Source organism: Pinus tabuliformis, chromosome 9 (genome assembly GCF_031772625.1).
Source record: "Pinus tabuliformis cultivar Carrire ecotype Pingquan chromosome 9, CPIR1, whole genome shotgun sequence".
Taxonomy (NCBI): Eukaryota; Viridiplantae; Streptophyta; class Pinopsida; order Pinales; family Pinaceae; genus Pinus; species Pinus tabuliformis.
In genome coordinates, this window is record NC_142307.1 from 270,185,480 (window position 1) to 270,200,729 (window position 15,250).

The following is a 15,250-nucleotide window of genomic DNA, read 5'->3' on the forward strand; positions in this document are numbered from 1 at the left end:
GAAACCCGATGAGTGCATTTCATATTTGATTGAAGGACATGTATGAAGAAATGTACTGCGAATTCAAGTCTGCTACAACTTATTGAACACTGCCTTCAACTGATACCTCAAGACCCACGGGGCCCATGACTAAGACGCAGATGGGTAGAGGTCGCTTGCGTATAGTGCAAGGGGCATTGAAACGATTTCTTGTAAAAATTAGAACTCTGGAGCATTCCCACGCGGCGTTGATACCCAGGGAGGTACAGGACTCAAAGTCACTCTAACAAACGCGCAAGGTAATCACGTTGGAGGGACAGTTGTATGCCTCATAGCGTACGATACCGTTTGCGTTACTGTTGGCACAGTCATGAACATCAACAGGGACGTGCTACATGGGACGCTTCCCGGACTATTGCTTTCTCCAGCCGCAGTGACTGCGCAGCAGCACGTCCAATCACCCACTTTGATGACGGTGCAGCAACAAATTGACTTCCAATCACCCTCACCTACGCAAAATGTAACTGCGACTGAGAATTTAAACATGGAAATCTCAAACAGAGAGTAGGAGATCATCTCATTCTGGATGCAGATTCTATGAGTCTTTATCGAATAGAAAATTTGTTTTCAACATGGAAACCCGAGCAACTGATAATAATAATAACCATTCGAAAACTCGACACCAACTAATGGCTAGAGGACACGATGAAATTCTTTGCGAGTCTTTGAGAAACTGCAAAGTTTTGATTACGGTAACCAGATACTATAAAACACATTTATTTATTGCAGACGACTGTGATAACCAGAGGAATAGTCACTCGTTCGAATCTCATAGCGAACGAACTCTAGCATTCAAACCAAGTGGCGAAGGAAATGCAGGTCCAGAACGGCCAAATGGGTCTCCTTTAAATCCTCCCTTAGATGTTCGTTTTCGCGCTTGTGGAACCGACCTAAACACGTTTGGTGAAAACGGTTCAATGGAGCAGAGCGGTGGCAATAATTAATGTCAGCAAATTGGCAAAGCTCGCAGGTCTCATAAATAGAATATGGAAGACAGACATCTCAGAACGGCTTGGACAGATGCGTTATATGGCAGAGGCAGCATGTCAGGAGCGCTGGAAAAGAATATGGCAGAGGGCCAAGACTGACATGACATTCACATAACAGGCCACAGAAAAACAAGCAGCTCTAATACCATGTTAAACACACATGGAAAACATAGAATAGGAAAGATAAATCATGTGAGTTCATTTTTTTATTAACAGGAGATGTACATTTATAATACAATGTTGTGACTCTTGGGTTTCAGATCCCAAGGTCTCTTGGACTGCTTAGTATTTTAGGCTTCCACACTAACCCTTTAGGATTAGGTGTCCAACAATTATAGTATTATATATTTTTAATTATTATATGTCAATTTATGTTTATTTTAATAATAAATTAAAGAGCATTTTATGCACTTATAAAAATGTATTTTTTACTTCATTTATATGAATGATTTCTACACATAAATTTTGATCCAATGGTCATCGTTTCATATAGAGAAACATTCTTATATCCATTATATAATATGAGAATATTGTGGAACATGAGGATCGAAGTCAAATAATTGACTTTTATCTTAATTTTCAGTGTAATCGACAAAAATTCAACAACTCATATTTATTGTGTTGTCATGTTCATAACTAGCAATTGCACCAAATGTTACAAATGAAACATCATAAGGAAATAGCATAAGGAGATATTAAATAGACCACATGACACAAAAAAATCAGTGGTTTTCCTAATTGAATGATAATAAAAGTCACCAAGAGACAATTGCTTCAATACATGAGAATATACACATGGTCAAAGGTTAAGGACCAAACCCAATGAAAGATCCTAATGAAGGTGTTAAAGATGCAGATAGTGTGCATACTGGGCCTAAAGAAAAAACTTTGGAAGACAAATACTAATGCATCATTCCAAGATTATATTTGATGGAAACGGTTTCAAGAGAGACAAATACAAAGTGGTTGAAAATTTTGTTGAAGGAGATATTGATAGGTATAGAGTATCAACAATAGGATAACAAGCATTGGTGGCTCAAAACAACTCTAAAAATAAAATATGGCATCAAAAGATATGGATATCTTAAATGTAGAATCCAATGCATTTAAAGAAAAGTAATATTGTTCATGTTTTTCCTCCACTTCAGCACAAGGTATTGTGAATTTCGCATTTTATACAAGAAACATAGGGATGAATTTCACTGAAGAAGTTGGATGAAGAAAAAACATACATGTTTAGTTATTGGAAAGTCCAACTTATTTTATGACATCCATCAATGTCATTGCAAGAAAAAATTGGTTTTATTTTCTCAACTAAAAGTCAATTACAACAATAGAAAAAAAACATTGGTGGTTCAAAACGACATCAAAAATAAACTATGGCATCAAAGTATGGATATCTTAAGTCTAGAATCTGGATCATTTAAAAAACTTTAATATGGTTCATGTTTCTCCTCCAATTTAGCATGAGTTATTGTTAATTTCACACTTTAGAGAACAGACATAGGGATAAATTTGAACAAAAAAAAAAGTTGAATGAAGAAAAACCATGCACATTTATTTATTGGAAAGAACTGATTATTTTATAACATCAAAAAGTTAGATGAAGAAAAACCATGCATGTTTAGTTATTAGAAAGTCCAAATTATTTTATGACATCCATCAATGCGCTTTAAAGAAAAATTTGGTTGTGATTTGTCAAGTACAAGTCATTAGCTCTTATAACATTGAAAAAATACAAAGCAATGGATGAAACTCAAAAAGAAAATTGATATGAAAATTAAGGTTCTCATATATTAGAGTTTGGCAAAATAAACTCTAATTACTTCTCCAAGTATTGCACACTCAAGGTATTTGGGCAACATAACTCCAATGTATAGAGGAAAAGTGGACCATTGTTGAGATAGAAAATATCATTGTTAAGGAAATAAACTCTCAAATAGCTTTTGGGCTGAGGCAGTTGTTGTTGGGAAAAGTATCCAATACGGAATGACCCTATCCAACTCTAAGGGTGATAGTTCCTTAGCAACAATCAAAGCAACGCTATCTGAGATTACTTCTTTATGAGATGTAAAAGAGGGGAGAAAGAGATCCACTAACCGATGTCTTTCGCTAATGATTGATCCAATCTTCTCTCCTTTCTACTTGCCCCCAGCTCCTTGCTCTTTCACTGGCCCAGCTACACCAAGATCCTACAAAATGGCAAGAGAGGGAAACTACAAGAAGCATACATTCACAATTGATTTAAGGATTAGAATAAATCAAATATACAAGTATAACAACACACCATTGAGACACATGCATATAGAAGAACCTCAAATGCTTTATTAATGGAAGAAGTAAGGTTCGGGAAGTGATACAACCATAAGAGGCCCAATCCAGCATCACCTTCCCAGCATAAAGAAATCTCCTCTTCACCTCCTTCAAAGCAAATCACCCAATAGTTCTAAACTCAAATCAACAATGATTCTTTACATTCACAAGATTCCAGCCTCTAGACCTCATGAGAGAGATCCATATATAGGAGTTTTGGAGAAAGGATGAGTCAGGTTGAGGCTGGCATGAAGCTGACTAGTGTCCTCTCTCACTTCAGTTATTCTTTAGTTCTTGAGTCCACTTGGAGGTTCTTGCTTCCACTTGGAGATCTATAACCTCTTACTCATCACCAGTCGAATTCCTTGATCCAAGTGTCATTTTGGAAGCTTCCTGGGCATTGACACCTTGAGGAATGACTGTGCCACATGTCCCAACTCGCCCAGCATAGGTAGCCTTCTTTACAATTGACATTCAATGCAGGTAGACAGTGGAGAAGTTGACATTCAGCGCAGATGCTCAGTGGAGCAGTTGACATGATCCAGAATTGCCTTGTTTTTGAGTGTTTTCAGGTGGAGAACTTTTATTCAGTGCTGTGGTTTGCTGACCTTGTTCCTCTAGGGGTAGGAACAACATGTTTAGGGACTTTGAATCCCTTAGATTATGGACATTTCATGCTTCATGTTGTAAGGCACAAAAATGTCTATAACAATTGCCCCCTAAAGTATGAGGTCGTTTATCGGGTGAAATGCTTTATCAGGAGGATTTGAAGTTCATTCAATCGCTGAGAGGTGACTTGTAATAAGATACAATACAATACATTATTTTTCATACTGCTTTCATGATCTAGCTGAGGCGGGCATTCCCATGCTCAGCTTTATAAATTCATTTTGGTACATAGAACAGACGATCGTCTGATGGTAGACTGATAATTTTGGTGAAAATTATCATCCTTTGAGTAGGATGATCATCTACTGCAATGATGTACATGTCAAATGTCTTTATATTTCCTGAATATATATCGCAGCCCGGATGGATGAAACTAGATCCGGGGTCTTCAAACTCGTCCGATCTTCACTCTAAGTACAAGTCGATCCATGTGAGAATTGCGCTGAAGTCGAACATGGAAAGACATCGCTTGATTACCGGTCAATGATGTAAACCGTTAACAAGCACGAGAGGAATCACCGATAATGATGATGACCCTCAAGGTACGACAGTACAATCCACGTGGTGTGAATAAAGGACTTGGCGTCGAACACCATGTAGAATCTTTCGGTCGAAGGTCATTGACGTATACCAGTCGCCGGAAGTGAGAAGCTTGTCATTGAGGCATGCAAGCTTCAAAGTACTGAGCGGGTTGTTCCTAGATCAACTTCTTGGATAATGAGCTGAAGTCAACAAGAAGCGATCCGTCAAAGGAGGGCCTTAATGAATCCCACATCAGTGACACGGAATGGAGCTAATGATTGTGATGAAGGTGAAAACATTCTGTGAAATATGATTCAGGGTGGCGGTCATGAAAGGATGAAAGATGATGTATGGTAGTGGATGGGACATGGTTGACTCTTTCTGAACAACATCTCTTGAACATATAACGACACTGATGCGATGGATCGGTAGCATTACCCCAAATGTGGATGGTTTGGCGAGACCATGGTGGTGAGACCGGTGAATGAAACAACCCAACCCGATGTGGTACGAAGGAAAAGTGTCATGTTCAAGAGCGACTTGCTACCATTAAAGCTTTGAGGTTCTCCCAATTTTTCCCCAGTCATTTTTGACCAGTACCTCTTTATTTTTGTCAAGCTTGAGGAGGATAACATATGCTTGTTCTATAACCTACCCTTCGGGCAAGCCCATCGCTATGTTTTAACGAGCCTAGCGATAGGGAAACTCGTTCTCGTCTAAAGACAAGTTTGTCGCTATTTAATGCATTTTAACGAGTCTAGCGACAAAGACAACTCAGTCCTTTTCATTTTTAGAGAGTCTGAAAAGGTACATAAAGTTAACTCCAAAATTCCTTTTTCGTCATCTAATCCCTTAAGTCCAAAAAAGTATAAAACAATACAGAAGGGATGAGTTTTCGATAACTTTAATGAGCCGAATAAAACAAGCGCTCGACCTTTTTGTGCAATAATCCCTCAGGTCCAAAAAGATTAAAATCTAGAGGAGGGACAGCTCTTCCGGTCCTTTAACGAGCTGGAAGGCCAAAACTCGGCAATATTTTCATATTTTACGAGTCAGATGAAAAGAGCTTAAAGAAGACTCATCTTTTGAGGAACGAGTGATAAACAGGGATAGCAACTAATTCCAGGTACAGGTTGGAATTTTCCAATCATGGTAGTGTCACAAGGATGGCTAGGTGAAATCACTCTTCGCAGCTGTTCCTCAAAATGGGTAAACAATCATATGGAGGTGAACGATCGGCCAAATGAAAGTGGAGGTGGCAGGTGCAAACACGACCAAGGCTTTTATGGCTAATAAATTTACGATCACAACGATTATTTACCGGAATAGGTCCATTTTTTATTTAAAAATGAGCTTAAACTCTGGAGGAAACATTGTTCACTGCTTATATTTATTTTTTAATGAGCATGAAGACCGCGTTAAAACTTCTCGGATCTTGCGTTTATTTTTTAACGAGCATGAACTTTATGCTAAAACTGCTCGATGATAAGTTTTCATGCCCCCAGCATAATAACGAAAATCGAGGTGCATGCCCCCCAAGCTTCATTGCATTCAACTCGGTGGTTGGAATGAAGGTTTACCTTTGAGATTTGGAAAGGGGGTTTGTTTCATTTTTTAATGAGGTTGACACAGTAAAAGAAATATCCCCATGACTCCTTGTTTCATTTTTTTAACGAGGTTGACACAAGATAAGAACCGTGCTCGGAGCCCACGGTATTTACAATATTTCTATTAGGGCGATGATCCATGCCGACAAAATATTTAGGAATCTTCCGAATCCATTAGATACAGAAGATTTCATTTTGTAGGTTTCCACCGTGGCCACTCCTGCTAGATTACTTGGAGGCGGTAGGGCGAAAGTACCCATTAAGGCAGGGTCTTTTAGGAGGCCTACCCCAATATTTTGAAGCGAATGATCGCTTCCATGGATCATTGGAATGCTTCCCGTAACTTGTGAACTGTCGGGGAGGAAATTTTGTTGGTCGATGACTGTAATTCTTCCTTGAAATGGAAATGCAATCTTCCTGAAGTAGGTCGACACAACTACAGCCATGGCATATATCCAGGGCCTTCCCAGTAGGATGTTGTAATCGAGGTTTCCATCAATTACTTCAACATCAATTCCTACTGTTTTTCCCCCGAGTTCAACTTGCAAGTTACTTAAAATCCCGTATGGAGTGTATGATCGTCCATCAAATGCTTTTAACGTAGTTGATGATTTCGACAATGGTGGTGAGCCTAAATTTTTCCAGCAACTCATCGACATAAGACATGTAGATGCCCCCTCATCAATAATTGTTCGATGAACAGTTTTGTTGAGGGCTTTCACTTGAATAAGGAAAGCTAGTTGAGCTGGTAACTGAGGGTCATATCCTTTATGATCAAAGGCCACAAGATTGGAATCCATTGGGCCAATCCCACCTATTGCTGATGATAAAGCTTGCTCTTGGGAGGGGCAATTTTGCGGCACCTCAAGTGTCGACATAGCGGACGACGATTGAGCCAAGTCCTCTATTATATTATAATTCTGTGTTATTTTGGCATGAGGATTAAATGTCGATTTGTGTACTACTCCCTTTGGCGACTTTATCATTGGTTCAGGAATGTTGGGTGGCACAACTTTGGTTAAAGTTGTCGTCGAACTACTAGGTTGTTCATTAGCCTTTTTATTCGACAGCCGTGGATTCCCGTAATCTTTATTCCTTGTCAAAGCATCATTTTTCTGCTTCGAGACAGACAACATAAGCACTTGGGATCGGGAAGCATTTTGATTAGCAACCAGATTTTGAACTGGGTTGGGAAACAGATCAGTCAATGCTGCTGGGGTTTTTGAACTCTTAAAGAGTTTCTTAACTTCAGCTATATGTGGACAATCTTTCGTCCAATGATCCTCATCGCATATATGACACCCTACCGGGGGTTTCCTTTTTCTCCCTTTCTTTTTCTTCTTGCCCTCTGGTTGCTTCAGTCGTTTGCCCTTGTCTATCGACATGGAATTTACTTATGAGGCAAGAAGTTCTTCATTTTCATTTTCACTAGAAATTTTGTGTTTTCTAATCACGCCATTGCCGTCGTGAGAGTCATTGTTTGATTTAGGAGGAGGAGGAATTGAGAATTCCGGTCTAGGGGCGTCAGGTATTTTGTCATAGAGCGTGCCGGACTAAGTATAGACCAAGTCCAGATATTGCGCACGAGCGATAACCTGCTCTTCCGTTACGACTCCCCCCTTTGCCACATCTTCCGTGATGGCCGGAAGTAATGACTTGATAAACCATTCAGCTAATAGCTGATCGGGAACGTACGTTTTTACCATCCTACGACGATGTCACCACTCATGTATATGATCAGATATGTGGGTGGCAGTCGTCTGTTTGAAGTTGGTAAGGAGTTCTTTTCCCGTTTCATAACTTATTGGTAATTGAAAATGGGTTAAAAAGGTTGTGGCTAAGGTACTGAAGTTGTCGAACGAAGCTCTAGGCAATTCAATGTACCATTTTGTCGTTGGACCTGTTAACGTCCTCTGAAAGAGGCGAAGTCTTATTGAATCATCAATCCAAGTGTTCGATGAACACCATAGATGGAATGTCATCACATGATTCGACGGGTCTTCACCAGGATTTCCATTAAATTTAGGAATATCTGACGGAAGTTTATGTGGAATCGCTGGCCACCAAGGGGCATAAGAAATTGGATCATTCGTCAGCCGGTTTAGATCTGGTAATTCTAGAGTTGCTACAAAGGGCAACTGTTGATTCAGGTTAGGCGAAGCATACCCAGGATAAGATGGGATCGCCTGAGCAATGGGTCTTCGCAAACCAACATAATGCTGGAAACTTTGACAAGGTTGATGGGCATAACCATTATAGTATGGTTTCCCATTACTTACAAAGACTTGTTGCTCAGGTCCTTGATATGATTGCTGGAATGGCGGTTGTTGAGATTGAACTAGCTCTGGTTGTTGGACCATTTTTTGTTGACCAATACTGGATGATTGACCAGGATGAGGAGTCACAGTACTTGTTTGAGCCTGAGTCGCTCCAGATAAGGAGGCACTACCCTGAGATTGTGATTGAGTCGTTAAGACAAGAGGTTGTTATATTGCAACCTGAGAAACTTGGGGTTGACATACAACAGGTGGAGCTTGTACTTGCGACACATTCACTATAGCAGGTATGGTGGGAATATTCGACACCGGGTGTACTGGTTGCATTGAATATACAACCCCTGGTTGTTGAGGCAGTATTGGTACCCAACCGCTGGATGTAATTCCAGTTTGACCTGAACTTTGTTGTAAACTCCCATATGGTTGTTCTCTGGGAGGGAACAATGAAAGAGCATACTACCCTCCATATGGTGGAAATCCAATACTTAAAGGGTAAATTGGCCTTTGAAGACACATTGGATCAATTTGTTGAGTTTCAACATAAGAAATACCAGATGATAATCCGGATGAAGAAATAGGAACTAACCATGTCGTTGTCCCTGATTGGACTCCGAATTGTTGTTGACAATTTTTCGGGATAGATGGTATACCAGTGAACACTGTTGGAGTAGCAGCAGGAGGCTCTGCTGCTGCTGCGTCGGACGACACAGTCCTAGATGTCGACGGTTGTTCAGACATATCTAGTCTATCCAAAAGATTTCTTAGCGATTCTACAAGAACTTACAATGCCAAAAGACTAACTTCGAAGATCAACGAGGGAATGTTGATGATTATCCCGTTTAAAATAAATTTTAACGACGCTTAGACACAACTTGCTTTTTCACTTTTAAAGAGTCGATAAAAAGCTAAAGATGACTCTAGTCTCCTTCGATGTTTTAACGAGCCCGAAGTGACAAATGCTCGGATGGAATTTTTCTGTTATAGAGTCTGAAAAAGGCCAAAAGAAACTGCTCTGGAGTTCTAGGCAGAGGGTGTGCCAAACTTTTCGCAAAACCACAGAATATGTTTTACGGTACGGGTGGTTTATCTTCGTGAATGCTGTGTTCACTGCATTGCGATCAGTAGGGCGGCCGACACGGCTTCCTAAGGATAAAATATATATGCCTATAGGGGTTTCCCAATATATACGCGACGGTACATGGGAGCACAAGTCCGTATTAGTGCCACCGACTCTCAGGAGGAATCACTCACCTTCTTCGAGATCGACAGTCACTACGTTTAACGACGCTGGAACACGTCTCTACCTAGACCTCTACGATGAGCATTATGTTGCAAAGCGTTGTTAGGTTCATTCAATATATTTTAAGTTGATCTTTTTAAAGTTTTCCTTTCAAGGTTCACCACGAGATGTATGGTACAACTCCTAAATGCAGTCTAGAGATGAGAAGCAAGCTTTTTCAATCCTTTCAACTTATGAAAATCTTAACTACTGAGGGAAAAGAAAGATATCATCTTTTCACACAGATCATAGAGCACACACTAATGCACTTTTTCCTAAATCAACATGCAAGCTATCAAAATGCACATGCACAATGCAGGTATTTCTTTTCTCTTTCTTAATGTTGATGTACTACAAAATGAAAGCTACTGTATAACTTTGAATTCAATTTCAAGTGAAAGCAAACAAGCTTTTGTCCAAAATCAAAAGACACCTTAAGATTTACTTGTTTCAACACTAGAAATACATAAATTCAAACCATATGACGAAAGCAAAAGCTCAATCAGCTATGAACAACAAACAAACTAACTCTTAAGATCAGAACGATACTTATCACAGGTCTAGATCTAAAAGGCCACAACAAGACTAGTTCACTTTCGTTATGGGAAATTGCAAATGATGTCAGAAATACTCAAAGAACAAATACAATTTCTTTATACAACCGAGGAGAAATAGTGGCAAAGAAAGGTGGTTTCAGATAGGTACATTGACTGATAACAGGCTGCAAAAACAGGGATGAAAACAGGGCAACAGAAAGCAGAGAACCCCAGTTGCACAAGGCCACACTGGTTCAGCGCAGGTAGAACACTGTTGTTAGAAAATTATATATTACGGAGCAATGGAACACATAAAATATTGCAGAAATATAAACACAGAAAACGCACAAAACAAGAGAGACACAGATATACGTGGTTCACCCAGTTTGGGCTACGTCCACCCCGAACAGCCAGTCCTTCCTTTCTATTATCCAGCAAAATGAAGAGATACAACCTACAGCAAAACCACTGTAATATCCTCTATTTTCTCTCATAGTCTCACCTCTATGTTTCTCGCTCACCGAATACACATCTATCACAGCCTCAAATACAATTCCCTCATATAAAGAGAGGGGTTGCCTTCTAGGGCAAAAAACCCTAAACTAAACATAAGTTCTACCGTCAGATCATCCGCCTAATGAACGACCCAGATTGACTAGAAATTACTATACTTTTACAAGGAAAGTTTACAGTTGTTTTTAGCTTCGGGGGCGCTGCCCCCGAAACCCCCCGCCAGGGGGGGGCTCCATAAAGTCGCTGCCGCCCCCCCTGGACCCCCCACGGCAGCGATCATTTTACGGGCGGCGTTGCCGCCCCATTTTGAACTGGGGTCCAAAATGCTGGTACTATAGAAGATAATCAGGCTCCACACCCAACAATCTCCCGTTTGACATTCAGCGCAGGTAGCCCCTTCGAGACCTGCGATGAAATGTAGACTGCCTTCACAGTGCCTGCAATGAAGAGAGAAACTCTCGTTTCTCTTAGGTTCTGGGTCACAGATTGCTCAAAAATCAACAGATTTTGGCCAAATCAAAGCTACCAATCAAGTACACACTAAAGGATGATTCAAAGGAGGATGAAAAGCTATCACTAAGAGCTGTTCAGAGTCCTTGTGGATCAGCTCTTCAAATCATAAACATGCCTAGAAGCTGAGCTAGAGTAGCTGCCCTCTACTTTGCATTTGAAAGATTCAAATGCAGTTCGATTCGGTACTCCCTGTGTTTAGGAAATGAATAGCAAAAACACAAACAACCAACAAGATACGATCCCCAACGGAGTCGCCAATTTGTTTTTGGGAAAAGTATCCAATACGGAATGACCCTATCCCACTCTAAGGGTGATAGTTCCTTAGCAACAATCGAAGAAAATCTATCTGAGATTACTTCTTTATGAGATGTAAAAGAGGGGAGAAAGAGATCCACTAACCGATGTCTTTCGCTAATGATTGATCCAATCTTCTCTCCTTGCTGCTTGCCCCCAGATCCTTGCTCTTTCACTGGCCCAGCTACACCAAGATCCTGCAAAATGGCAAGAGAGGGAAACTACAAGAAGCATACATTCACAATTGATTCAAGGATTAGAATAAATCAAATATACAAGTATAACAACACACCATTGAGACACATGCATATAGAAGAACCTCAAATGCTTTATTAATGGAAGAAGTAAGGTTCGGGAAGTGATACAACCATAAGAGGCCCAATCCAGCATCACCTTCCCAACAGAAAGAAATCTCCTCTTCACCTCCTTCAAAGCAAATCACCCAATAGTTCTAAACTCAAACCAACAGCAATTCTTTACATTCACAAGATTCCAGCCTCTAGACCTCATGAGAGAGATCCATATATAGGAGTTTTGGAGAAAGGATGAGTCAGCTTGAGGCTAGCATGAAGCTGACTAGTGTCCTCTCTCACTTCAGTTATTCTTCAGTTCTTGATTCAACTTGGAGGTTCTTGCTTCCACTTGGAGATCTAGAACCTCTTACTCATCACCAATCGAATTCCTTGATCCAAGTGTCATTTTGGAAGCTTCCTGGGCATTGACACCTTGAGGAATGATTGTGCCACATGTCCCAACTCGCCCAACGCAGGTAGCCTTCTTTACAGTTGACATTCAATGCAAGTAGACAGTGGAGCATTTGACATTCAGCGCAGATGCTCAGTGGAGCAGTTGACATGATCCAGAATTGCCTTGTTTTTGAGTGTTTTCAGGTGGAGAACTTTTATTCAGTGCTGTGGTTTGCTGACCTTGTTCCTCTAGGGGTAGGAACAACATGTTTAGGGACTTTGGATCCCTTAGATTATGGACATTTCATGCTTCATGTTGTAAGGCACAAAAATGTCTATAACAACAGTCTATACTAATACTATATACACTAGTGTAATCATTGAATATAAGCCACACTAAGGTTGTAAGAAACATCTCACCTACAAATGCATAAGTGATAGGAAATCATAAGTAAATTGCTAAGCTTCATGTAGGTATGGACACGTGTGATATCTGGTACAAATATGGAAATTTACAAAAACATGAGACCTATTTACATCATTCTCAGAATTTCTACATATCACTATCAAAGTCATTTGACTTGGGTTGAGGAATAACTTTGTAGAGCTCAGTTATAACTAAAGCCTGAAATAAACTTGAAAATAGGAATAAATATTCACAATCAAATTAAATAAAAAAGAGGATTTTTTATTCCAAGATATACCTCGTTCATAGTATATATCTATATATATATATATATATATATATATATATATATATATATATATATATATATATATACATATATATATATAGATATAAAATTATTAGTATTAGATTGGGAAAGAAAATAAGTGAAGAATATTCTTGAGAGTGCATTGAATCAAGCTGTAAAAACTGCAAAATTATAGTGTTGAATTATGGTCCCGTGATGACTTTAATGGGGAGAAAAATGCTCATTAGATTTTTAGACATTATAGCACCCACCATTAATGATAAATTTCTTTCTCGTGAAAAGAATAGAGTTCTTAGTAAGAAATAATGGTGCCCTTTTTCAATAAATTTCTCGAGAATGCTTTACAGTTTGTTGATTTCTATGATTCCTTAATCTCTCTAGATATATATCATAGTAGAGCATAGAGTAGCAATCACCATCCATTATAAATCTTTTAAATGGGATGATCATACCTTGAGGCAAGAGTCTTATTTAATGAACGGTAAGTTGTATCTAACACATTATCCATAATAATTCATCAAAATCACATTTTTCAATAGAAACTAATTATTCAAATAAACTGTAGATATTTTGCAGATTCAAGACAACAAACTTCTAGAAATTGCATGTTTGCATGATTGATCAATAAAATTAAAACCAAACCACTATGATTCCTTAATCTCTACTAGATATATATCATAGCAGAGCATAGAGTAGCAATCACCATTCATTATAAATCTTTCCAACTAGATGATCATACTTTGAGACAAGAGTTTTATTTAATGAATGGTAAGTTGTATCTAACACATTATCCATAATAATTCATCAAAATCACATTTTTCATTTGGAACTAATTATTCAAATGGACTCTAGACATTTTGCAGATTCAAGACAATAAACTTCTAGAAATTGCATGTTTTCATGATTCATCAATAAAATTAAAACCAAACCACATGTATGAACAAAACCCATAAGAAAACATTAGAAAAGGTGACATGTAGATTTAGGGATTTTCAAACAAAACCAAACCAAAAAATCAAATGCACTCAACAAAGGAGGCAACACATGGACTTCCTACTAGCTATTCGAGACCTTTAGTTTAGTGTGAAAGAAAACTCCATAGAAAAATTCATGATATCATGTACATTATGCACAGAGATGATCATCTATAGTAAAAACCTGTTAGAAAATTTGTTCCAATTTCAAAGATAGGGCCCCTAATATGGGCGATTCAAGTGAGTGTGCTTCATATAGTAAAAATATGTTAGAAAATTTGTTCTAATTTCAAGGATAGGGCCCCTAATATGGGCCATTGAAGAGAGCATGCTTCATATAGTAAAAATTTGTTAGAAAATTTGTTCCAATTTCAAAGATAGGGCCCCTAATATGGGCCATTCAAGAGAGCGTGCTTCATCCAATCTACAAATCCATCATCATTTAATTACTCAAAGGCATTTTGTTGTGTTTCTTTGTGCCAACCAATCTGTGATAAGTACTCCCCAGGGTGAGTGTAGGTGTCGAACATGTTGGCAATGAAGTTGTTATGCAACAAGTTGTCAACATCGTCCTTGTTCATGAACAACTACACAATTGGTCCAGGAGTTATAGGACTTTCATGTCCCACATATTCGACCAAATTATTAAAGCAAGAGTAACCACTTAGGTCATCATACAATTCATCGAGCATATTTTTGATGTCAGAGTAACTATTTAGGCACTTGCCAATGTTAGTGTTATTTCCCGCAACACTGAACTTAGTTTCGAACATGGAGAATCCACTGTCATGATTCTTGTTGGAATTTTCATTGTCCTAAGAATAGAGAATAGGATTCTTAGGCGAGGAAGAGTACTTATCGTTCTCAAACTAGGAAGGGAGACATGACTCAAGAGAGAGAGGGAGAGAGAGAGAGAGATGGATTTGGAGGGGGAGACTCAAACTAGGAAGAGAGACATGAGTCAATAGAGAGATGGAGAGAGAGAGAGAGAGAGAGATGGATTTGGAGGGGGAAAGAGAGGGAGGGAAGAAGAAATACATAGAGGGAGAAATGTGGTGAAAGAGAGGGAGTGACAAGGGAGAGGTGGAGAGAGAGTGAGGGAGAGATGGGAGGGAAGAGAGAGAGAAGGAAAGAGAGGGAGGGAGAGAAGGGGAAGAGAGAGAGAGGGAGAGGAAGAGGGAGGAGGAGAGAGACAAATAGATATGGAGAGTTTGTATGTTTGGGGGGTGAGATAGACAAAGGGAATAAAAAAGAGACACATAGATACAAATATAGATATTATATAGTATTATATAACCACCCAAGAAATAAAATCTCTTGAGGT